Below are 26,035 nucleotides of genomic sequence, written 5' to 3'. Positions count from 1 at the left end.
TCCATTTCAGAATAATATATATGATATGTTTTATAATGATTGAGCATTAAAGTGTTATCAAAGCAGGTAAAGGTGCAGCTAGTTTGAATGACTTTGTATACTGCAGGGTTGCTTGTGAATTTACTCCAGGTGGAACTAAAGTCTGATTTAACACTTGATTATATTTCACATCATTCATCCACATCTGTAAAGTAACTAAAGGTATTACATACATGTAGTGGAGTAAAAGTACACCATTTACCTCTGACTTATGTTTACTGCCAACCTAAAAGTACCTCAAAAATAGTAATCAATAATGTATTGAAAAGTGATTTGGCTGATTGTTTTATATTGGCTCAGCCAGGTTATATGGGATGCCCAGTCTACGTACAGATGGGTCACTCATTTTGAAATATTAAACTTAGTTTTCTTTTCTTTAATTTTTCATCCTCATGTAGAATGCTATTATGAAACACACATTTGGTTGTTTATAGCATAAAGAACATCTGATTTAATGTGAGGTAGGGAAATAATCATTTGAGTATAAGTATGTGTATATAAATATGTCATTTACAACAGCTGTAAGATGCTTGAAAAGCTTGAAAATGCACCTTGAAAATGCTTGAAAAGTGTTGAATTTGACTTTGGAAAAGGTGTAAGAACCCTGAATTTGTTTAGAGCGTTGGTTTCATTGCTTTTAAATTGTCTATTGTTTTTACTTGTACTTGTTTTATGGTATGTGAGCTGTGCTGTGTTATTTGTTGTATGTTTTGTTTTGTTTATCTGACTGTACAGCACTTTGGTCTGGAGGTTTAAAGTGCTCTATAAATAAAGCTGTGTTGTATTATATTGTATATCCTCAATTGTTAAGCCACTAAATCATATCATTAATATTGCTACCAATCAAGGGAGTTTTCCCAATCAATGGAAGCCTGCTGTTGTGGTCCCGCTATTCAAAGGTGGTGACCCTCTCATGACATCCAACTACAAGCCCATCAGTATCTTACCCATAGTATCCAAGGTATTTGAAAAACGGATTGCCAGACAAATCATCAATCATCTCAACAACAGCTCCTTTCCACTGCATCCAATGCAATTTGGATTCAGGGCCAACCACTCAGAAACAGCGACATGCTTCTTCGTAGAGAAAGTAAAGGCATCAATGGACAGGGTTGGGGGGGCCATGTTCCTTGATTTACGGAAAGCTTTTGGCACTGTTAATCATAACATCGTATTGCAAAAAATGCTCAACTTAAATGTTTCTATAGAATTCACCAACCTCTTTAAATTGTATCTTTCATCCCGCTCCCAATGTGTTAAAATTGAGAACCATAAGTCTAGTGCGCTATGTCTGTCAACTGGAGTATCGCAGGGCTCTGTATTGGGCCCAATCCTGTTTAGCATGTACATCAATGATCTGCCTTCTGTGTGTGGACAATGTGATGTATTAATGTATGCTGATGATACTGTTGTTTTTACTCATGGCAAAACCGCAGAAGAGGCTGCTACCAAGGTCACTGATGTCTTGGTGAATATTACATCCTGGCTTAACAATAATTGTTTGCAACCAAATATTTCAAAGACAGTGTATGTTCTTCTCCAAGGGCCACAGCATTGTTACAGAACAAGATGTTTTCTTCTCTGGAAGGAGACTACAGGTTGTCTCAGAGTCTAAGTACTTAGGAATACACATTGACACAAACCTCAGTTTCAAAACCCACATCAAAAAGGTCTGCAATAAAGTGAAGTTCAATCTGTCAAATTTCAGATACATTAGAAACTTCCTATCAACTGCAGCAGCAGAGCTATACCTTCACTCAATGGTCCTCTCCCACATCAACTACTGTCTGATAAGCTACTCTAATGCACACTCTACAGCTCTAAAACCACTGGAATCACTGTATAAACAAGCACTCAGAACACTGGACAAAAAGCCATTCCGGTATCATCATTGCCACATTGTTAAAAAGTTTAATCTGTTCGGCTGGGAAAATCTCATAGTTTACAAAAACGTCTGCTTAGTTTATAAGAGCACTCGTGGGTTGGCTCCTCCTCCTCTGGCTGGCTGCATCAGCCTAAAGCCCACCTCAACCAGGGCTAGAGGTGCGGCTAGGGGAGACTGCACCATCCCATTTAGGAAGAGTGCATTCAGCCAGGCTGTCTTTTCATTCCACGCATCCCATCAATGGAATTCACTACCACCATCTATAAGAGAGTCCTCATCCTACTACTCATTCAAACACAGTGTTAAAAAGTGGCTCATTGAAAACCAACAGTGTCAGCACTGATGTGTGTGTGTTAGGGATGTGCATCTCCATCACTGAGGCCGATACGATGCGCATCTCGATACGCTACCAACGATACAATACATTAACGATACCTTTGAAACACCAGGCGATACGATACGATACGATTCACCCCTGTTGCGATATAGTTCGATACGATTTGATTCAACATTATGCGATACGGGACGATACGATGTGATTCAACACGATGCAAAATAATGATACAATTCATTATGGTAGGACAGAGGATTTTGTTTTATTCCTTATATGCAGCAAATCATACATTAACAAAAAAGTGCTTCACATATTTGCTTCTCTCTACTAGTACTGCACATCCCATCATGCTGTTTCTTTTTTACCTTAAAAAAAAAAAAACACTTGGACCTTTCATAAACTGGCCTTTTCACAAGTGTAGTAGTGTTCTCTGTCTCCAGAGTACAGTTCAATTTTATAACACCTCACAGTTAAACAATTTAAGGATGCCCAGGATTAACAATGTGCAAATAACAACTACCATAGTGCAATGCACATACAACTGCCAGCCTGATGTGCTTAACTCACCAGTGAGCAGAAAGCAGTGGTTTCTATAGGAACAATAAAGAAAATAACCTTTCACAAACAGGTATTTCATAACTGCTTACAATTGTAAGGAAGCCTGTGACTGCCAGTCACAGGCTGTTGTAAACTAAACACCACTCTCACTGACAGAACACCTCACTGAGTGATTGAACTCATATGTCTAACTTTCAGGTTTCTCTTTTCAGCCGCAGACCCCATGTTGCCTCTATGTGCGTTGCTAAGTTCCTCGTACTACTTGTGTACTTTAAAGCCGCACGGCATCGTTTACAATTTGCGAGCGATTTTTCAAGTTGTCCGTCTTCAACCCAAACTGTAGCCGATGTGCACTCTTTCAACCGGTGCACTCGCATCTTGAACGTTTATGCCGGTGCACCGATGCGAATCGGTGAATCTTAACATCCCTAGTGTGTGTGTGTGTGTGTGGTGTGTGTGTGTGTGTGTGTGTGTGTGTGTGTGTGTGTGTGTGTGTGTGTGTGTGTGTGTGTGTGTGTGTGTGTGTGTGTGTGTGTGTGTGTGTGTGTGAGGGTGTAGGTGTTAGTATGAGTGCGTATTGTGAATGTTTTCTTTATTATCATGACTTGCTCCTTACCTGTATTCAGTGATGTCGTCTATTGTAAATATGTACATTTTTTTTGTATAACAATGTCGTGGTATTTTAATTCTTGCTTGTAGGATGCCTATCACCATCTGGCAAAGGGACTATCGGTGAAAACTAGCCTTTTGGCTCATTCGAGTACTTTTACATGTTTTTAATATGTTGATTAATGTACACTGTTTTAAATAAATCAATTCAATTCAATATATGAAATGTAAAATTGGTGTAATTTCATCAGATTCTTAAATTGAAAAGTTGTTTGACGGTTTATTTCTTAAAATAAGAAAAAATAAATCTGTTCCATGCTGCAAAAAAGGAATTTTAAGATAGTAAAAAAACTTGTTTCTGGGAAACAATTCTTATTTTTCGTCTAAAAAGTCAAATAATCTTGTTAAGAATGTTTTGCTTAAGAAAAGTAGTCTTACTTTGAGAAAATATATCTTACTTTTTTTTCCGGCATGCCGGGAATGTATGCAAACCAATACTTTAACTTGTTACTGGTTAATTCTAGCTCAATATAAGATAGCATTTTTTAATAAGAAAAAGTAAGATATATTTTCTCAAAGTAAGAATACTTTTCTTAAGCAAAACATTCTCAACCAGATTATCTGACTTTTTAGACGAAAAATAAGAATTGTTTCCAAGAAACAAGTTTTTTTTACATTCTTAAAATTCCTTTTTTGCAGTGTAGCTGCTCCGTCCAAACTCACAACAACGTCAAACAGGTAATACGTGGCGCTGTCCGGTGCTGACCAATCACCAAGCGTAATTTCTTGACTGGCAGCAAAACAATCAATCACAGCAGTGCTTCTCCGGCTGGCTCTGTCCAATCATAAACAAGAAGTGTTCTCCCTAAAGGAATACCCTTTCCGTAATTTTCTGAAATGTTGTAGTGTTTTGTGAAATGTTGTTTTGACTTGCACTTCAGGGCCACCGTACGTCTGTGTTCAAATTAATGTTGCATTATTACAGCCATAAACAATTGTCCTTTAGCTGTAAAATCAGTTTTAAACACATTAACCATTACTGGTTTCGATTATGATTTTGTTGAAATAGACCGACACAATCACACACAAATACACAGAGAAAAGTAAACTGTACACACTATTTTTTTTCCCTTTTCAACCCGTTATTACTTGACACTTCACTCATGTCAACAAAGCACTTTGAATTGAATATACTGCAGGTTTTGTGTGTTTCCTGAACACTGAACTCACCCTGGCTGACCACCACCAACACCATGAGAGCGAGAACCACAGTCTTCATGTTTTCACCAGTCTGTACACAAATCTGTGTATGGAAAAAAGCAAAGGGGAAAAGTGTGACAAATTAAAAGCTACTTTTAAGTTGAAGCATTTCAATAAATGCACATTTGAAAAGAGAACTCAAAGATATCTAACCTTGTATTGTCCCACTGCGTTGTTGATTCTTCTGATCTGTGCTGCCAGGCTGCAAGTTTAGGACTTGTTGAGCAACTGAATCCATCCAGCGTCAATGAAGCCTTTACTTACGGGCTCCAGGGTTAAGAGTGATGCTGCCACAGACTTGATTCAAACAAGTCTCCACAGGACCTGGACACGTCTTGGAGGTGCCTGCACATTAACACTTCAACGCTTCACCTGGAAACATTTACAAATAATGTCAAACCATTGTAAAGAATGTACAAACCACAAATGATTGTTCTTCTGTTTTAACCAGATGTACTGTAATCCTCATTTTGTAGATGAAGAGTTGTTCATTTGGACAATAGAAAACACACAAACATAACGAAGATCAAATAAATCACATACGTCTATTAACAGATAGAAAGTCAGAAAATAATGAGACTTCAAAACATGGATGGCAAACTATATGATCATGGCATGATTTAAACAGTGATGCAAATTAGGATGAAACATAAACAAAGCAAAACAAAGACAGATAATGGTGTGTAAGAGTGTGTGTTCAGTATATGTGTGTATGCAAAAGGGATCATGAATCAGAATGAAAATGGACAAGTAAGACATTAAGCGTTTGAAAGAGCATATTTAGAGTAGTTAGCTGCAGTTGTAAGTGTTTCCTGAACACTGAACTCACCCTGGCTGACCACCACCAACACCACGAGAGCCAGAATCACAGTCTTCATGTGTTCACGTGTCTGTAGACCAGTGTCTGTTTAGAAAAAGCAAAGGTGGATAAGCTTGAGAAATCAAATGCAATATTTATGGACACACATTAGTCATGCACATTTGAAAAAAGACATCCCACCTTATATTGTCCTGCTGCGGTGTTGATTCTTCAGATGTGTGCTGCCAGAGTGTCAGACTCCTTTTTATTTGGACTTGTTGAGCAATTGATTCAAATCCAGTGTATCATTAACTCTAAAATGTGTTCTTATTTGCAAACAAAGCAACTTATCAAGGCCAGATGTGGATGCTACAATCCCAATGAACCCGCTAATCAACCAGGAAAATATCTAAATATTACAATTCTCATATTTTAATATTGCTCATGTAAGCCTTACATAGTCTGAGTTATTCAGATGAACGTAGTTTAACTGGATGAAGACACCTGTGAAGCACATCTAGAACAACTTGGCAAACAAGTCAAATTTGGCCCCCTATCATTTGTATGTTGATATAGCAGCATCATTTTATCTTAAAAACATCAACAGATCACACCAAAAATGATAAAGACAGTTTGAAAGTTCATGAATCATTTCTGAACCTTTTGATTGTCAACAGATTTCCAGTGCAAAGTGTATTTACTGGATTATTTCCAAGAGGCGTGCCTGAACACTGTTTTGCAACAGCAACACACTTGAAAGAAAATGATCAGACAAACAAGGCAACGTTACATTGGGACTTTAGATAAAGCAAAACTATAGAAAACAACAAAGCACAAGCTACAGTTTAACATTCTGGCAGTCCCTCATATTAAAACAGTTTGTTGTTTCCACCTGACTTGAAAGCTTAATTAGGAATTGGGCGGAAAATGTGCCTTAAGCCTAACTGCCTGTATAACATCTTACAACATGTCTCTGCAAAGAAAAAAAAGGGTGGAAGTTTGAGATCAGAAAACGTATTGTTGTATTCTGTTTCATAAACCACATATCAGAAAAACGTTAAGATATCACACCTGGTAAATAGCTTAGCAGAGAACTAACATTCACTTTGAAATCCTGTAAACACGTGACGCACAAGTTGTCCTAAAAACAAAACAGTTTCCCCGTTGATTTGGCACACTGTCCTTCATAGGGCAGTATACTGTACAAAGTTAAAATATAGGTAACACTTTATTTTGATAGTCCATAGTTAACACTCTATAAGTCATCAGTTGACATTCAACAACACTGTTTCAACAGACAAGTAACATGCATTTAACTAACTGCCAGTAGAATATAAGGTACATCTCAAGTGTTGATCTATAGATTTTACAAAAAGTGTCTGTTAACGGTCAACATATTTTTTGCAACAGGTTATTAACCGATATTCAACCTTACTATCTGTAGATTGTGTCAACATCTTCAAAATTGACAATCAACTACTCAAAATCAATCTGTCAGTTGAAGGTCAACAGGGTCATGTCGACTATCTGTTGATAATCTGTTGAGAGTCAAGATGTCAACTAAAGATTACATTAAGCATTAGTTGATGATCAACAGATAAGCAACTTTAGAGTTTAGTTGACTATCTGTTGATCGTCAACTAATCCATAGTTGACTATCAGTATACTTTTAGTAGGCATTCTCCACTAAGCGTTTGTCGGCATGTGTTAGGACTATCCAATTAAAGTGAAAAACAGTTGAGAACAGTAGAAAGTCTATCAACAGAATCCACTAATTATATGCAACAGACATGGGAATAAAGCGAAATGTTTTGCACAACTGATCACGAACACTGGATAACTGAAGTCAATACCAGGCTATAAAGCACAGTAAAACAAACAGTATATGCAGCATATCAGAGATAGAAAGCTTTTTTATTTTAAGAATATACTACAAATATAGTAAAAACACTGAACAGTTGTGAAATGATCAAAAATAAAGTTTGAAACACATTATCTACCAGCTGGTAGTCAATACCAGGCAAACGGAAATAAATCACTGCACTGCAGATTTGAACAGTGTAATAACTATAAATAAAATAAACAACGAAACTTGACCAACAGAAGAACATTAAATTATTGATCTACCCTGAGGCCAAGGTCAACCGTTAAAGGTATAATATGTAGGAATTTCCTATAAAACAATGTATAGATATATATATATATATATATATATATATATATATATATATATGATCCACTACAAGTGTGTGATGGTGTCTGTATCTACAGAGACCCTGCCCTCTGCCTGTATTTTCTCTTCTCCTTTTATTTTGCTGTGTTCAGGACGTTTATGGGCGTCAGCAAAGAGCCTTTGGGTCCAATGTGTGGGTCTAGCCCCCAGCCAATTACCAGGGTGTGCAGCTCCATCAGTAAACAACAGTAATTAGGCTACAGAAAGGTCCTAAACTGATCCGTGGTTACCATCCCTTATGTCCTTGATAAGTCTTCCAAGTACACCATGTTTATATGTTCTTGCTAACCAGTAGGTCCACTCTATGAAGGAGAGCTGTTTTTTTACGGTTTTCTCAGAACGATTTCCCCGCATACGCCAAACTTCCCTCTTGTATGTCTGCCATGCTCTCTCAATATTTTGAGTATGTAGTCCTGTTTGTGGATCAACATCATTCTGGCTGTGGTTGACCCTGACATGCCAGTAGCCCTCCTGGGAAAGACTGGCATATGCTCTCCACTCATCACTCACAACAAGACTTTGAGGCTTGATATGCTTCTTGATGATGGGAACAAGGGTCTTCTTGTTTCTTCTCTTTACTAGGCGAAGAATGGGACGTCTGCTTGCAGCTTTGATCTCGAGTATACCAAACACCCACGATCTCTTTCTTTTCCAGGTGTTACCAAAGCGTCCTCTTCCATACTACCAAAAAACAGTGTGAACATTATTACAAAATAATCTCTTGACTTTATGTTTAATCAATCTATTGTTAGTCAGGTGTAATTACCTTTTCATTGAAATCTGTTTTAAATGTTATGTTTATGCATGGTTTTTGTTGTGTGATTTCCTGTTTTGCTCCTTTTACCCCTCACTACTCTGTCTCTCCTTCTCTGCAGGGCTGGTGTGTGACAGGGGGCGTGGCTGGTATTCTCCTGGCTGCAGATGAGGCACACCTGTTCCCATTCAGATAATCACCTGCTCTTTAAGAGCCTGGCCCTCACCTCACTTCTCTGCCAGAGAATTAAATGCTGTTCAACGATCCAGAGTGCCTTTCTGCAGCCTTGAGTTTTGTTTTGTTTCTTTGCAGTTTTTGAGCTACTTTTCGAGTATAGCCTGGGACGTTTCCCTCTGCTTTGTTTTTGGACCTTTCTGCAGCCAGCCAGCTCCCTGTTTTCAGTACCTGCCTTGGCCTATTATTTATTAAACACCTTGAGCTTAACTTGTGTCTGTCTCTGCTTTGGGGTCCAAGAATCCATAAGTCACATTAAATTCCTTAAAACACAGTAAACATGCTTACAAAATGATTTACTGGAAAGGGATAATCTTCTCAAGGTCTAACCCTAAGGTTATCTTTTTTCTCCTCGACAGTTCATGAATTTATGCTTTTATTTGTGTCACTATGACCACATTAGGAACCAGAAAATCTTGACTGAAATTGATTGAAAACAATTACCAAATCTTGTGACACTGCAATGCAATTCAATTTAGTCTTGACTCTGGCTTTGTGTGAATATTTAGTTATTTATTCATTATCTATGTAATGTTTGAGTTAGGAACACCTGTTCCTGTTTTATTTGACTAATATATAAGATAAATACAGAAGCCTAATGCATTCACTTGAGAAAAAAAGGTTTTTCACAAGAACTTTTCCTGGAATTCTGAGATAATAATCTTGTTGATTAAGAAAAACAGAAAACGTTTATTTCTCATGTGTATGCATTACGCTTCCCTAAATAAACCCTCTTTAGGTTAAACAAATACAATAAAATGTCAATGAGTGCAAATTGTTTCCCCTGTGTATGAATAAGTTACATATTTGTTATCTTTGGGTTGGAAACCACCTCACACAAAAGCCCAAATAATTAACATCTTCCTTAACATAATCAATATGGCACTATTATTGGAGAGGATGTTTGGTGATAGGAAGGCACAATTTTCACCGGATGCTGGTTTTATTTAACATCAATAAAGCAGTTTTATGTGTTTTCCCTATGCTTTCACATTGTAGGCAAGGCAAGGCAAGGCAAGTTTATTTATATAGCACATTTCAACACAAGGCAATTCAAAGTGCTTTACAAAAATGGAAGACATTATGAAAATGGCATTTAAAATCAGTCATTAAAAAGAAAAGATAATAAAATAAACATTAAAAGAAAAAATACATGGATAAAAGTTAAAAGTTACAGTGCAGTTTAAGAAGTGAATAGTTCAATTAAAAGCAGCGGCAAAAAGAAAAGTCTTCAGCCTGGATTTAATAGTAAGAGTTGCAGCGGACCTGCAGGTTTCTGGGAGTTTGTTCCAGATATTTGGAGCATAATAACTGAATGCTGCTTCATGTTTAGTTCTCACTCTGGGGACAGAAAGCTGACCAGTCCCTGAAGACCTGAGAGATCTGGATGGTTCATAATTTAGCAGTAGGTCAGACATGTATTTTGGGCCTAAACCATTCAAAGCTTTATAAACCAGCAGCAGTATTTTTGAAATCTATTCTTTGACACACAGGAAGCCAGTGTAAGGACTTCAGAACAGGAGTGATGTGATCCACTTTCTTAATGTTAGTGAGGACTCGAGCAGCGGCGTTCTGAATTAGCTGCAGCTTTCTAATAGATTTTTTAGTGAGACCTGTAAAGACACCATTACAGTAGTCGAGTCTACTGAAGATAAAAGCATGGACAAGTTTTTCCAAATCCTGCTGTGACATTAGTCTTTTAATCCTAGATATGTTCTTTAGGTGATAGTAGGCTGATTTAGTAACTGTTTTAATGTGACTGTTGAAACTCAGGTCAGAGTCCATGACTACACCTAGATTTCTGGCTTTATCTGTTGTTTTGAACATTGCAGACTGAAGCTCAGCGCTAACTTTTATACGTTCTGCCTTGGCTCCAAAAACCATTACCTCAGTTTTTTCTTTGTTTAATTGGAGAAAGTTCTGACACATCCAGTCATTGATTTGTTCAATGCACTTACTCAGTGTTTGAATTGGAGCATAATCTCCTGGTGAAATTGTTACGTAAATTTGTGTGTCATCCGCATAGCTATGGTAACTTATTTTGTTGTTTTTCATTATCTGAGCCAGTAGTAGCATGTAGATGTTAAAGAGAAGAGGCCCCAAGATGGAGCCTTGAGGTACCCCACATGTCATATTTGTCAACTCAGATGTGTATTTACCTATAGAAACAACGTTTTTTCTGTCCTTTAAGTAGGACTCAAACCAATTTAGAACTGTTGCCGAAAGTCCCACCCAGTTTTCTAGTCGGTCTAGTAATATGTTGTGGTCAACAGTGTCAAACGCAGCACTGAGATCTAATAATACTAACACTGAAGTTCTGCCACTGTCTGTGTTTAAGTGGATGTCATTGAAGACCTTTACAAGAGCAGTCTCAGTGCTGTGGTTTGGACGAAATCCTGACTGGAACACATCCAAACAGTTATTTAAATGCAAGAAGTTACTCAACTGTTGAAATACAACTTTTTCAATGATTTTACCTAGAAATGGCAGGTTTGATATTGGCCTGTAATTGTTCATTACTGAAGCATCTAGATTATTCCTTTTTAAGAGCGGTTTAATGACTGCAGTTTTCAGGGCCTCTGGAAAAATACCTGAGTGAAGAGATGTGTTTACTATATGAAGTAGATCTGAGGCCATGCAAGGAAAAACATCTTTGAAAAATCCTGTTGGAATAATATCAAGGCAGCAGGAGGAGGATTTCAGATGTTGAATAATGTCCTCTAAGTTTTTACCATTAATCTGATGGAATTGTGTCATGGTGTTTGAATTGATATTAGGTGGACATAGGGACAACACATTTGCTGTACCTGATGCAGAGGCACTGACTGCTTGTCTAATTTTCTGAATTTTGTCAGTGAAGAAGGAGGCAAAATCATTGCACGCCCTGGTGGATAGAAATTCAGAGGCTACTGACACTGGGGGGTTAGTTAGTCTGTCGACGGTAGCAAACAAGGCACGTGCGTTGTTTTTGTTTTTGGTAATGATGTCAGAGAAGAAAGACTGTCGTGCGTTTTTCAATTCCAAATTATAAAGGCCAAGTCTCTCTTTATAGATTTCAAAATGAACCTGGAGATTTGTTTTTCGCCACCTACGTTCAGCTTTTCGACACTCTCTTTTTTCTGTTCTCACGGTCATGGCCTTTCTCCATGGAGATATTTTCTTGCCAATCACTTCCTTTACCGTAGTTGGAGCAATGGTATCTATAATATTTTTAATTTTTGAATTAAAATGATCTACTAGCTCATTTACTGAGATGTTAGCAGGGGAGAGTGTGGATGAAAAATTATGAGTAAACATTTCCCTAGTATTTTCAGTTAAATATCGCTTTGTGGTTACCTCTTTCTGAACATTTTTGTGAACAGAAATAGAGCTCTCAAAGAAAACACAGGAATGATCAGAGAGTGCAACATCAGTCACCACAACCTTTGAGATATTCAGACCCTTTGAGATAATTAAGTCCAGAGTGTGCCCCTTATTGTGCGTGGGCTCCGCCACATGCTGAGTCAGTCCATAGTTATCAAGAACACAAAACAGTTATTTAGCCCCTCTGTCCTGGGGGTTGTCAACATGGATGTTAAAATCACCAACAATGACTAGACGGTCAAAGTCAATACACACTATAGACAGCAGTTCAGTAAAATCATCAAAAAAGCTTGCACAGTATTTGGGTGGTCTATAGATATTTAGGAACAGAGCTCGAGAGGAGCATTTCAGCTGAAGGGCCACATATTCAAAAGAAGCAAAGTCCCCATAAGATGTCTTCCTGCATTGAATGGAATCATTGAACAAAATAGCAACTCCACCCCCTTTCTTATGCATTCTTTCCTGACTCATAAAACTAAAGTTGGGAGGGGTTGATTCGATAAGAACAGCTGCACTGTTATTTTGTTCAATCCAAGTTTCCGTTAAAAACATAAAATCGAGATTGTGCTCAGTGATAAAATCATTGATTAAAAATGTTTTTCCTGCCAAAGACCTGACATTTAATAAAGCTAGTTTAAGTTTGTTAAATACACTATCAGTAAAAACATTTGTGACAAGCTGTGGCTGACATGGAATCACTGCTAAATTTGATAACCTCACACAAACGTTTGAGCACTTCCTGTTTCTAAGCTGATTTACCGCTCTTAATCTATTACCTATCAACACAGATATCGGCAAAGCTACTGGCAGGCAGGGCCCCGGCATGTGCTGGAAAGAGTTGAGAGTGCCAAACGCCCTTGAGCCTGGAGTACTGAAGTTTGGCTTCTTCATTTCCTGTAGATTGTAAATAGGACATCCTTGGCAGGGGAATGGGGAGGGTGGATCACCATTGTAAAATTACAGTGGCATGATGACATCATAATGAAACAGTTTTTTTATTAACTGATTGACAGCTTTGGGGAGAGTGATAGTCATTTCGGCCATTTAAAAAAAAATATCCTATCTATAGGCGCATTCACACCGCAGTACTTTTCCCACAAAGGTTCATAAGAACTTAGTTCATGAGAACTCTTTAGTGAAATGGGGACTTAGTTTAATTCACACTTCCAGCAGAGAAAACGGGAAAATCACCTCTCTTTGCCCGCTCACAGACCCCCAAAGGACGGCCTAGAGACCTCCAAGAGGTGTCCCTGAAATGGGGACTTAGTTTATTTCACACTTCCAGGAGAGAGTCCGGCAAAATCCCGTCTCTTTGCCGGCCTATAGACCCCCAAAGGACGGCCTAGATCTACGGTGGTAGAAAGTCACCATCCCCAGGAACTCCCGGAGCGACCGGGCTGTGAGCGGACGGGGAAACGCCGCAACAGCCTCAACCTTCGCAGGCAGGGGTGCTGCACCGCCTTTGGTGACGCGGTGTCCGAGGAAGTCAATGTTAAAAACCCAGAACTGGCACTTTGCAGGATTGATTATCAACCCGTGTTGGCTGAGCCTCGTGAAAAGGGCTCGGAGGTGTGACAGGTGCTCTTCCACCGAAGCGCTGGCGACGAGTATGTCGTCCAGGTAGACGAAAACAAACGGCAGGTCCCATAGCACCGAATCCATCAGGCGCTGGAACGTTTGAGCGGCGTTCTTAAGCCCAAAAGGCATCCGCAGGAACTCGAAAAGTCCAAATGGCGTTATCACTGCCGTCTTGGGAACGTCCAGGGGATACATGGGCACCTGGTGGTATCTGCGCACCAGGTCCACTTTAGAAAACACCAGCGTACCGGCCAGATGTGCTGAAAAGTCTTGAATGTGCGGCACCGGGTAGCGGTCAGGTGTCGTGGCGTCGTTGAGGCGGCGGTAATCCCCGCACAGGCTTAATCAGAGAGGTGAAAGCCAACATGAAAAACTTGAAGAAGGCAGTCACTCTCCACCAGTTTAAGGTGAAGAGGAACAAACTGGATTGTCTGCCGAGCCAGGCGGAGCATCTCACCGCCATGGCGGCCGCTGAGAAGCGCATCCCGGAGCTCCTCGACCTGATGGCCAGCAAGCCGACCTCAATCACCCAGTACCTTCTCTATGGCTATCTCACCCTCCATTGGAGCCTCCTGTATGGCCACCGTCCGGGCGTGTACGCAAACATGACCAACACTGAGGTCTTAGAGGCGGACTAAAGGGGAACTGCTCAGGGCTACATCATCCATGTGCAGGATCACAAGACGGCCAAGACATTTGGCGAAGCACAGCTGGCGCTTACAGTAAAGGAGTTTAGCTGGGTCATGCGTGGATGGGGATTAAAAATCATTGCTGGGTCCTCAGAATGAATTCTTCCTTTTCACAACAGGGATTTTGGCCTCCAAGAACCTGAACGCTCACTTGAAGAGGGCATGGGCTGATGCTGGGCTAGAAACAGCCGTCACCTTCACAATCCTGCGCACTGCCCTGGCTGACAATATCAAGCATCACCAAGATCCAGAAAGCCGGTCGATTCTCGCCAGGTTTATGTGTCACGACATAACCACGGCTGACCGGTTCTACGCGAATGCGCCTGGAATAAAGGAGGCATTGAAAATCCGCTCCATGTTCAGGGCGTCATCGGTTGCGGCAGCAGCTGCATCAGCATCAGAAGGATGTCTACCGCCGTCAGATGGGGATACCTCCGAAGAGGGCTCCGGGGCTGAGAGCAGCAGACAAGACCCCAACGATACCTCTTCTTCAGAGCATGAGCAACCTGATGGGTCATTGGAGCGGGAGCAGCAGTGGAAGCGGGAGCAGCAGTGGAAGCGGAAGCGGGAGGGAAAGAGGCCAATGAAGTCGGTGCCGGGGCCGGTTGACACTCCTGAGGAGGGGGCAGGGGCCGTGGACTCAACCTGTTTGCCCTGGTGCACCGTACGAATTAGACACCTAATATGGTCCCCGGGCCCCCGCTAAACATTGGGAATATTTACCGACTGAGCTAGCCGGGCTAACAACAATACTAAAATAGGCCACATTTTTTAATTTCAGATGGATGGGCCGATTACTTTCCGCTTGCAAAAAAAAGGGGTACAGAGTTTGAATGAAGGACAATCCGAAACACCCTTCTCTAGGCTTTCTCGTTTTGCCCTAGTTTTGCCGTGTTCACATTTATTCAATTAACCAAATCTGGAGGTGAAAGGTTCAAGGTTTCGAAACAACTGGTCTGAATGATCTAGGATTAAGACACCCTAAAACACTACAGCCCAACGTGGGGCTCGAACCCACGACCCTGTGATTAAGAGTCTCATGCTCTACCGACTGAGCTAGCCGGGCTAACCACAATGCTAAAATAGGCCAAAGTTTTGAATTTCAGATGGAAGGCCCGATTACATTCCGCTTGCAAAAAAAGGGGTACAGAGTTTGAATGAAGGGCAATCCGAAACCCCTTCTCTAGGCTTTCTCGTTTTGCCCTAGAGGTTGATTGAAAGGCAATCCGAAACACCCTTCTCTAGGCTTTCTCATTTTGCCCTAGAGTTTGATTGAAGGGCAATCCGAAAGATCCTTCTCTAAGCTTTTTCGTTTTGCCGTGTTCACATTTATTCAATGAACCAAATCTGGAGGTGAAAGGTTCAAGGTTTCGAAACAACTGGTCTGAATGATCTAGGATTAAGACACCCTAAAACACTACAGCTCAACGTGGGGCTCGAACCCACGACCCTGAGATTAAGAGTCTCATGCTCTACCGACTGAGCTAGCCGGGCTAACAAAAATACTCAAATCGGCCACATTTTTTAATTTCAGACGGATGGGCCGATTACTTTCCGCTTGCAAAAAAAAGGGGTACAAAGTTTGAATGAAGGACAATCCGAAACACCCTTCTCATTATGCCCTGGAGTTTGATTGAAGGGCAATCCGAAACACCCTTCTGTAGGCTTTCTCGTTTTGCCCTAGTTCTGCCGTGTTCACATTTAGTCAAACCTGGAGGTGAGAGGTGAGAGGTTTTGAAACAACTGGTCTGAATGATCTAGGATTAAGACACCCTAAAACACTACAGCCCAACGTGGGGCTCGAACATATGACCGTGAGATTAAGAGTCTCATGCTCTACCGACTGAGCTAGCCGGGCTAACAAAAATACTCAAATCGGCCAAATTTTTTAATTTCAGACGGATGGGCCGATTACTTTCCGCTTGCAAAAAAAAGGGGTACAGAGTTTGATTGAAGGGCAATCCGAAACACCCTTCTGTAGGCTTTCTCGTTTTGCCCTAGTTCTGCCGTGTTCACATTTAGTCAAACCTGGAGGTGAGAGGTGAGAGGTTTTGAAACAACTGGGGGGTATACTACGAATCAAGATTTTCGTTTAGCAAGCTAACTTCAGGGGTTTCCGGTCCTACGAAGCTGGTTCACTTTTTAGCAGGCTGGATAACTTATTCTGAACGGCTAGCCTCCGGAGCAGGATAGGTTCCAGGATAAAAGCACTGCCTGCTGACCAATCAGAGCTCAGTGTGCAGAGTTTAAAGCGATCAATTCATATGACAGGAGGAGAAAGGAAATACAGTTTAAACTGCCGTTGCAGGAAAGACGGCCGGCCAAAATCACCGGCTGTGTGAGCGTGAAAATTAATAGAATATCCCCTCCCATCTTCAGAGCAATCTGACTATTATAAAATTAGCGTTAAGAAAGCTTACTTAAATATCTGCCACAACATAAGTAACCGGATCAAAGTAACATTACGTAGCCAACAGTCCGCGGCACTGTGAGTGCAGACGGCGATGTGTCCCATTATCATTCGTATCACATGATATCACATCATAATGTATCATATATTTCCTTATCTGAGTCAGCTTCTTGAGCCGTATCTGGCGTGCAACACTCACAGTGTCACTTAGCCTACTGTATGCAGAAGTATTATTTTAAGCAACACATTAAGTTGACGAAACACTCGAGTAAAATGTAATTAAAGTCAGGTGTCTTAGACGGGGCAGTGATATCATAAAACTGTTAATGAACGTATTCAAACACTTTTTCTTTTACCAGCAGTATTCACCTTGCAGCTGCAACTATGTGGCTTTTATCCTGGATAAAGTCTTTAAGTCATGGATGTTTAAAGTTTAACGTCTTCATATTCTAATATTAGTTGACTTTTCATTCAGGAAATATATGACGCGCTGCGCTGTCAGTACACGGCTTGTCCGTGTTTGTGATTGGTCGAACACTCCAAATACCACCCCTTTTATGTGAACGCGCACCTAACTAGATAGGACACGGCTGGCTTGAGCGATCGAGTTGATAGCCAGCGTCGTAGGACCGTTTAGCGAGAGCGTTTTTTTTTTTGGATTTAGTCAACCGGATAACTCAAAACATATCCAGGATATGTTTTTTTTTTTTTTTTACAAATCTTTTTATTGCAAACAAGTCATAATCCAGCAAATGACAAGAAGTGAGAGCAGTAATACTAAACAGTACAGATGTTACAATTACAATGGGGATCATTACAAAGGACCTCCTTGAAATTGCATTCACTTCAGGGTTCGTAGAGTCCTTGTTTACAGTCTTTTTTTTTTTTTTCATTTAACCCCCCCGACCCCCACCCACAGGTATGGATGGCCCCAAATAGTAAAATAACTGAATAAGTCAGATACAATTATAAGTAAAACATAAATAATAATACTAATACAAAATAAAATAAAAAATAAAAAATAATAAATAATAAATAATAAAATAAATAAAGTCGAGAGCGAAAACAGTCTGCTGGTGTAAGGGAAGAAAATAATAGTAAACATTGTCGTCTTGGTGAGGAAAAAGGGTTTCATTTAGAGCGAAAAGGAAATATAGATGAGTAGTCTAGGGCAAAAGACAAAGGATAATGGCGGAAGAGCAGTAATATGAATGGTCACTTTTATTTAATTTATTCCCTTTCAGAGAGCTACCTGCTAATTGGGGCGTGAACCGAAGCTCTATGTAACCCGTGCTGTTTCCTGAATTGGAGCCAAATGCTTAAGGTGCTAGTAACAATTGGGTTACTCAAATGTTTATGGGTCGCTACAGGGAGCTGAGAGCAGATTATAGAGTGCAAAGGAGCAGAAGATGACAGCTCGATATGTACCCAAGGTGGGCAGGGGTCTGAAAGTTTATATTTAGCCCAATAGAGGAGTTTGTTAATATTAGAGGCCCAGTAATAGTGGCGAAAGTTGGGGAGCGCCAGGCCCCCTTCTGATTTAGGGAGTTGGAGACACAACCTTCTAATACGCGCAGGCTTGTTGTTCCAGATGAACGCATTCAACTGCTTATCAAGATCAGTGAAAAAAGATTTGTTGATGCGTACAGGGATGTGTTGGAAAAGGTAAAGAAACTTTGGCAGGATGACCATCTTTATAAGGTTGACGCGACCCGCAAGAGACAGGGGAAGGGAGGCCCACCTAGACATATCAGCTTTGCATTTATCTAGTAGAGGCTGAAAGTTTTTCGGGAACAGGTCTTTAAAAGAGTTTGCAACAAACACCCCCAAGTATTTGAACCCCTCCACAGCCCTTTTAAAGGGGAATAGGGATTGGGGAAGTGCCTCTGCCATTTTATTTACAAAAAATACTTCGCTCTTTTGAATGTTTAGTTTGTAACCTGATACACGACCAAATTGATCTAAAATCGACAGTATGGGGGGGAGAGAGGATAAGGGGTTCGAGATCATAAGAAGAAGGTCATCAGCATACAGAGACAGTTTATGAACCAAGCCATGACGCGTAATGCCCTCAAACCTATCATGGCTTCTGAGCCAGATAGCGAGAGGTTCAATGGCTATATTGAACAACAGCGGCGAAAGAGGACACCCCTGGCGAGTACCACGTTGGAGAGAGAAAGGGGGAGATCGAATGCCATTAGTGTGTACAGAGGCAGATGGAGAGGCATATAGGAGTTTAATCCAGGAAATAAATTGGGAATCGAAACCAAATGTATCAAGACTAGAAAATAGGAAACCCCACTCAACCCTATCAAAGGCCTTCTCTGCGTCAAGTGTCACTATGACTTCGGGGGTGTTAGAGGAAGGAGAGAAAATTACATCAAGCAACCTCCTTGTGTTAAAAAGAGTGTCTCCCCACCATAAAGCCTGTTTGGTCCAGCGAAATTATATCTGGCGGATAGCCAGTATTTTGGCCAGTATCTTACAGTCCACATTTAACAGTGAGATTGGTCTGTAACTGCCACATGAAGTAGGATCTTTGTCTTTCTTGAGAAGCAAGGAGATAGACGCAATGGACAACGTTTCTGGCAATCGGCCTGTCTGGAGAGAGTCATTGTACATCCTTGCCAAAATCGGGGCTAACTTGAAAGAATATGCCTTATAGAATTCAACTGTATAGCCGTCAGGCCCAGGAGACTTCCCACTTTGCATAGATTTTATTGCATCATGTATCTCAAGGGTGGAGATGGGGCCGCCCAATTCGCCAGCGATGTTCTCGTTAATTTTGGGGTATGTTAAGGAGTCAAGAGGATTGGAGGTCGTGGCAGGGATCGGGGGACAATCCGAAGTGTAGAGATTGGTGTAAAATTCAGAGAAAGCCCTGTTAATATCAGCTGGGTTAGAAGTAAGGTTGCCATCGGACAATCTGATTTGGGGAATCAATCTGGACGCACTGGCCGCACGAGCTTGTTGAGCTAGGAGTCTACCAGCTTTGTCGCCCTGCTCAAAGTAACGTTGCCTACACTGTCTCAGTTGTCTCTCAACAATGCCTGTCATCAGAAGGTCGTGTTCTGAATGTAGCAGGAGGCGTTTTTTATAGAGAGAAGGAGAGGGAGAGGAGGAGTACGTTTCATCGAGTAAGCGAAGCTCAACACAGATTTCTGAAAGCCTAGCCTTTTCCTCTTTTCTCTTACGTGAAGTGTACGAAATGACCTGTCCCCGTACAGTGGCCTTAAGAGCCTCCCAGAGAATACCGCTACTAACGTCGGAAGTGTCATTAATTTCAATGTAGGAAGAAATCTGAGTGGAAAGATAGTCTCTAAATTCACTGTCTGACAGCAGGGGAGAATTGAATTTCCATAATGGAGGGGGGGACATACCAAGAGGGAAATTAATGTCAACCGAGGTGGGAGAATGATCTGAGATGGCTATCGGATGGTATACGCATACATTTACTAGATGAATCAAATTGTTATCGAGTAAAAATAAATCAATTCGTGAAAATGTGTGGTGCCTGTGCGAGAAGAAGGAAAATGCTCTACTTTGCGGGTTAATAAATCTCCAGGGGTCTGAGAGTCCTAATCGTGATGCATTGTGCAGTACTACCTTGGCCGAATTGGAGAGAGTAGCTTGTGTGAGCCTTGTCGAGACTCACGTCCTGGACCAAATTCCAGTCGCCAGCCATAATAATACGATGGTTGTCGGCGTTGGGAATTTGAGCGAAGAGGTTCACAAAAAAATTACCATCATCCCAATTGGGAGCGTAGATAGAATCTAGTATCACTGGTGTGTTCTGTAGCGTCCCCGAAACTATGACATAACGACCATTAGGATCTGATATCGAATTTGTCAGTTCAAATCTGACATTCTTGTGAATAATAATTGCTGCCCCTCTGGCTTTGTGGGAGAATTTTGAGTGGAACAAGTGACTCATCCATGCCCTCTTAATACGAAGGGTATCAGAAGATTTAAGATGAGTTTCCTGCAGGAATATGATATCTCCATTCAGATCTTGCAGCCGTGTCATTACTTTACCCATTTTAACAGCGTTGTTCATGCCCTTAGTATTCCAGGAAATCAGGCGCACTCCTCTACCTGTCGTTGTCATGGCAGATACCATCTAGGAAGTTCCTTGAAGACAAGTTGACCTGGACAAACACTGTCTTGCATACACAGGAGAAAGAGAAGAGAGGACGACGAAAAATAATAATAGTAATGATAATAACAAAAAATAAAAATAAAAACCCATGTGACCATACCTATAGCTAAACCCAAAATACACACCATAATCAAGCACTCTGGCTCAGATCTATGTAATTACACTAACACTTGTAATTACACTAACACTAGTCTTCCGGGGACCTAGTCCCTATCTAAACAGTAAACCATCCCCATATTATTAAGTGAACAGGAAATTGTCAAATATTATGCAGAAAAAATGACACATACAATTTAGTGCAGTAAAAATCAGCATGAACAATCGATCCAACAAGTAAATACAATGTATTTTATTCATTCAGATAAATGAGACATAATAGGAAATAAAATAAAGTGCAAAAGAAATCTCTGAATGGTAAAGGCACAGGTGGACAAGAAAATAAGCTAGTGCAACAGCTCCACATCAATGGAGCTGTTGCTCCCTCTAGAGGCAAAAGCGATACTCAACAGGCATTCATAACGGCAAGGAACAACAAAAAGGATAAGAAGTCAATGAAAACAGGCCAAGAAAATAACTACTAGCCGTGGAGAAACACACATGTCTGTCTGCGTGATAACGCCATAATTAAAACCCATGTGAACTAATAGGTCAGACAAGTTACTGAAGTAGCCACGATGGGCTAGTAAACTGGGCTAACGTTACCAAACCGCAGCAGTCAGGCGGAAGAGGATGTATGAGAGCCGATACCAGATCGGTCAGCTGCAATAAAGTCCTTGGCCTCAGAAACGGAGGAAAGTCTCTTCCTGACCCCATCCTTCAGTGTGATGTTAAGCCTCGCAGGGAAAAGTAGTGAGGGCTTGAAGCCCCGTTGGTAAAGTTCAGACATCACCTCTTGGTATTCCCTGCGCTGCTCCACTATCTCAGAAGGATAATCCTCGTAGATTGCAATGGGGGTCCCACGGTACTGCAGCTTGCCTCTCTTAGCTCTGGCCTCACGGATGATTTTATCTTTCTGCTGGAATCTGAGGAGTCTGACGACCACGGGTCTCGGTCTCTGACCCGGTCCTGGCTTGTTGGAGAGTGTACGGTGCGCTCTGTCGCACTCCGGTGGAGACTCAAAAACGCCGTCACCAAGGACCTCAGCCAGAAGTTCAGAAAAGAAGGTGGAGGGATGAGGCCCTTCGATGGACTCAGGTAGACCAATGATCCTGATATTGTTACGGCGGCTGCGAGACTCTAAGTCCGTCAATTTAGCTTGTAGCTTGGTATTATTCTCAGCTAGCTTAGCACACATCGATTCCAAACTTTGTAAGCGTCCGTCTTGTTCGTTAGCGTTGGATTCAAGCGAATTAATTGAGTGGGTATGATCGGAGACTGTGGTTTGAATGCAGTCTAGCTTGGCTTCGAGCGTAGATAAAGTAGCCTTGAAGTCTGCAGAGATAGCATTCCGGTGTTGTTCCAGTTGGTTAGCCAAAACCGCCATGTTGAAGTCACTGCCATTTGCCGCCGGCATGGCAGACTGCTCCTTCTTGTCCGACTTCTGCTGCTTGGAAGGCATAATCCAGCACCGGAGTGTTTAGAATGGAATAATTATCCACCTGGCGATGGCCAAAGGCAAAACTATGGGGATTTAAAATAGTAAATGAATAAAAGTTACGGGAGCTAGATTCGAAACTGCCTACTCCATCTCGCCCCACCGGAAGTCCCAGGATATGTTGAACTAGATTCGTAGTATACCTCCCTGGTCTGAATGATCTAGGATTAAGACACCCTAAAAAATTACAGCCCAACGTGGGGCTCGAACCCACTACCCTGAGATTAAGAGTCTCATAATCTTCTTTCCTACAGTAAAGGCATCTTCCATCATGATTTTAGTTTTCCAAGGGGTTCCTTTCCAACATCTCCTTTGCTGAGTCTCAGTGGAAGTGTTGTTTCTTGCAAAGATGTACCCTTCTTAAGTACTGAATGCAGACATTTCCGGCCAACCCCGCCTCAGTTTTGATTGCTTTCAACGACCATTGTAAGTAAACACCCGCACTCTCAACCATCACCTGATATGAACGGACTGCTATCACCTAACAAGTGGTCAATCAGAGTTGTTGATGTTTCTCGTTGCAACTCTGGCAGCAGCAGCAATACTTAAACAATGCTAAGAAGCTCAGGCAATGAATATCCACTTCAGAAGGCACATTCAGCTTAAGTCTCCAAATCAAATCTTGAGATAATGTGTATCACTGCATGTCAATACTATGCAATCTACAGGTAACTTCTGTAGTAATATAGTACAGAATAATGACTCATTTTGAAGTTGGGAGGTGACTGCATTCTGTCCATACTCAAAGACATAGACTATAGTTGAAATGTGCATATCTTACTAAAGTTGACTACTAATGTACAACTAACACACTGGGAGAAATAAAGGTCAACAAAACTACCCCAACAAGTAGCACTTACTGCATTACACTCAAGTCAGTGCCTGTGTTTGGGTAATTTGGGTGACAAATACATGCAATAAATGGTGAGCATTTGAGAAACAATATTTATGTTGAATTCCTCACAACCAAGACAACCCAAAAGAGAAGCACTTATGAAGACCAAAATCATTAGTGTCTTGCTTTAGGGTAATCTGAATGAGATTTCAATGACATATCAATGTTGTATCCACGCGCAAACGTGTACTTAGCTTTTCAGCAGTTTCTGTAGTGTAGTGGTCATCACGTTCGCCTCACACGCGAAGGTAAGCCGTGTATACCCATAGAAGACTTTCTATTGGCCAGAAGCCTCTTCAAAAGAACGACGGTTCGAATCCCACCTGACCCAAACAAAATCCCCACATTCAGTTTCAAAATGTTGCTCATTATACACAAATACTACATTTATCTTTTCAAACGTTTAAAGTTAAAGTTGAAACTGATATTTAGAGTCAGCAATGAATTATTCTTTCCTTGCTGCTTTTATAATAGTTATTTTAACCTTAATATATAGCAATCATAACAATAATAACACAAACTAGAGAATGCAATTCCTGAAAAAATTGCTAGTGGGAATGTTTTATGCTGAAAAGCTGACGCTAAACTGCTATGCTGAAATGTAATGTGTAAGAAGAAAGTGAAGAATTTAGATTGAAATTATACATGAACACTGGGGGCTTGAATGTGTGATGAGTGAAGAAAAGAAAGTAAAAACGCTTGGAAAAGCAGCAGAATATTTGAACTGCAAACTTTTGAATTAACTTGATGGCGAATGATCTGTGGCCATGGCAGCGGCATTTGATGACACCCCATAATACGCTTAGATGCGTTGATGGCTGCATCGTTACCAAACCTGTGAAGTTTTGGGCCGTTTGAAGCATTTTCACTGAAGTTATGAGAAAACCGTGTTTCATGGCGAGCATTGTGTTGCCATGGCAATGGCATTTGAAGAAATCTCAAAACTGTCTCGTAGATGTCTTCACGGCTGTACTGTTAGCACACATGTGAATTTTGAGCACTTTTTGAACATTTTCATAGGAGTTAAAGGGACATCGTGTTTTATGGCGAGGGATGCATTTCCATGGAAACGGCATATGGTGAGATTTCAAATTTGGCGTAGAGCTGTTGAGGCATGGACCGGTGATATACAAGTGAAGATTGGGGGACGATTGGACCGTGTCCATTGGACTTACAGCGACATCGTATTTCATGGCGAGTGGTCTGTCGCCATGGCAACGGCATTTGAGAGAGTGTCAGAGTCACTCAGAGAAGTGATAGAGAAAGCCTCCACCACCTTCCCCAACAGCAGAGTGGTCATGTCAACCCTGCTACCAAGGAAAGACCTCCACCCCGACACCATCCACAGGATCAACAGCAACATGTCCAGAGACTGTATCCTGAGGCCCAACGTCCACCTGGCCCACCACCCCACCCTGGATATCAACTGTCTATACGACCACGTCCATCTGTATAAAAACACAGTCCCCATCTTCTTCCCGGACACTGAAAGACGTCGCTCTCAACAGAGACCAATCCACACCCCGCAGAAGGAGCAGCCCGGCCCAAAACCCCCTTAGACCAGAAAGGCACCCCACTGGACCACCACCCAGACAACACCCATGGAGACAAGATCATCCTCATCTTCTTCCACACCATGCCCCACTAAGATCCCACCAGGGCAGCTATGATTACCCTCAAGCAAGGCCAGAACCACTCCTGTCCCCAGGGGTCCTACCCCTACCTTAGTAGTGCGTGAGGCCATATGTACAGACATGTACATGGGACATGAAAACAGTGCATCTCATATTGACAAAAAAAATCTTACTAACCGAGTTTTCCAAATCACTCTAAAAATAAGCCGTTGTGATACACGTGTAGACAACGTCTGCAGAATCATAAATGATCATTACAATGGGGTCATTAAACCATTATTTCGCTAAGATAAAAAACATTAAAGTTTTGGATTTTAGTGTAATTAACTAATGTTCCACCAGATGGTGCCACACACACCCAGGGGGAAAAGATAAAATATTAATCCAGGAATAAGTGTGCAAAATATGGGTACATTAGTGTTTAAAGTCGGGGGAACTGTTTTAATTCAGGACCAGGGTGAAAAGATAACAGATTTACGCAGGAATAAGTGTGCAAAACATGTGTACATTAGTGTTTAAAGTCGGGGGAACTGTTTTAATTCAGGACCAGGGTGAAAAGAAAACAGATTTACCCAGGAATAAGTGTGCAAAACATGTGGACATTAGTGTTTAAAGTCGGGGGAACTGTTTTAATTCAGGACCAGGGTGAAAAGATAACACATTTACCCAGGAATAAGTGTCTGAATCATGGGTACATTAGTGGTCAGAGTCGTGGGACATTTTTTAATTCAGGAGGTTTTAAGTGTGGTTTCACTTGTAGCACACACCCAGGGGGGAAAAGATAACAGATTTACCCAGGAATAAGTGTGCAAAACATTTGTTTGTTTGTAGCCTTTATTTATCCAGGTTAAAAAATCCCATTGAGATCAACGATCTCTTTTACAAGGGAGACCTGCGGCACATTTAGTTACACATATAAAAACAAACAGAAAAACAAAAGGACATCACAACATAATTACAGGGGTATACATTAGCAACCTATTTACATTTACAGGTATCCAATAATAT

The 26,035-nt window shown here is 41.1% G+C and overlaps 3 non-coding genes across 3 annotated transcripts; all 3 read right to left on the bottom strand.

Annotated features, from left to right (window-relative positions):
• Positions 1 to 15,328: 15,328 nt before the first annotated feature.
• trnak-cuu lies at positions 15,329 to 15,401 on the bottom strand. Its single transcript has one exon. It is a non-coding gene; the product is annotated as a tRNA-Lys (tRNA).
• Positions 15,402 to 15,756: 355 nt separating this feature from the next.
• Positions 15,757 to 15,829, bottom strand: trnak-cuu. Its single transcript has one exon. It is a non-coding gene; the product is annotated as a tRNA-Lys (tRNA).
• Positions 15,830 to 16,120: 291 nt separating this feature from the next.
• Positions 16,121 to 16,193, bottom strand: trnak-cuu. Its single transcript has one exon. It is a non-coding gene; the product is annotated as a tRNA-Lys (tRNA).
• Between the last annotated feature and the right edge of the window lie 9,842 nt (positions 16,194 to 26,035).

This window comes from Trematomus bernacchii, unplaced genomic scaffold, assembly GCF_902827165.1.
Source record: "Trematomus bernacchii unplaced genomic scaffold, fTreBer1.1, whole genome shotgun sequence".
Classification (NCBI taxonomy): domain Eukaryota; kingdom Metazoa; phylum Chordata; class Actinopteri; order Perciformes; family Nototheniidae; genus Trematomus; species Trematomus bernacchii.
Note: the sequence above shows the minus strand (reverse complement) of the source record. Positions and strands in the feature narration are given on the sequence as shown.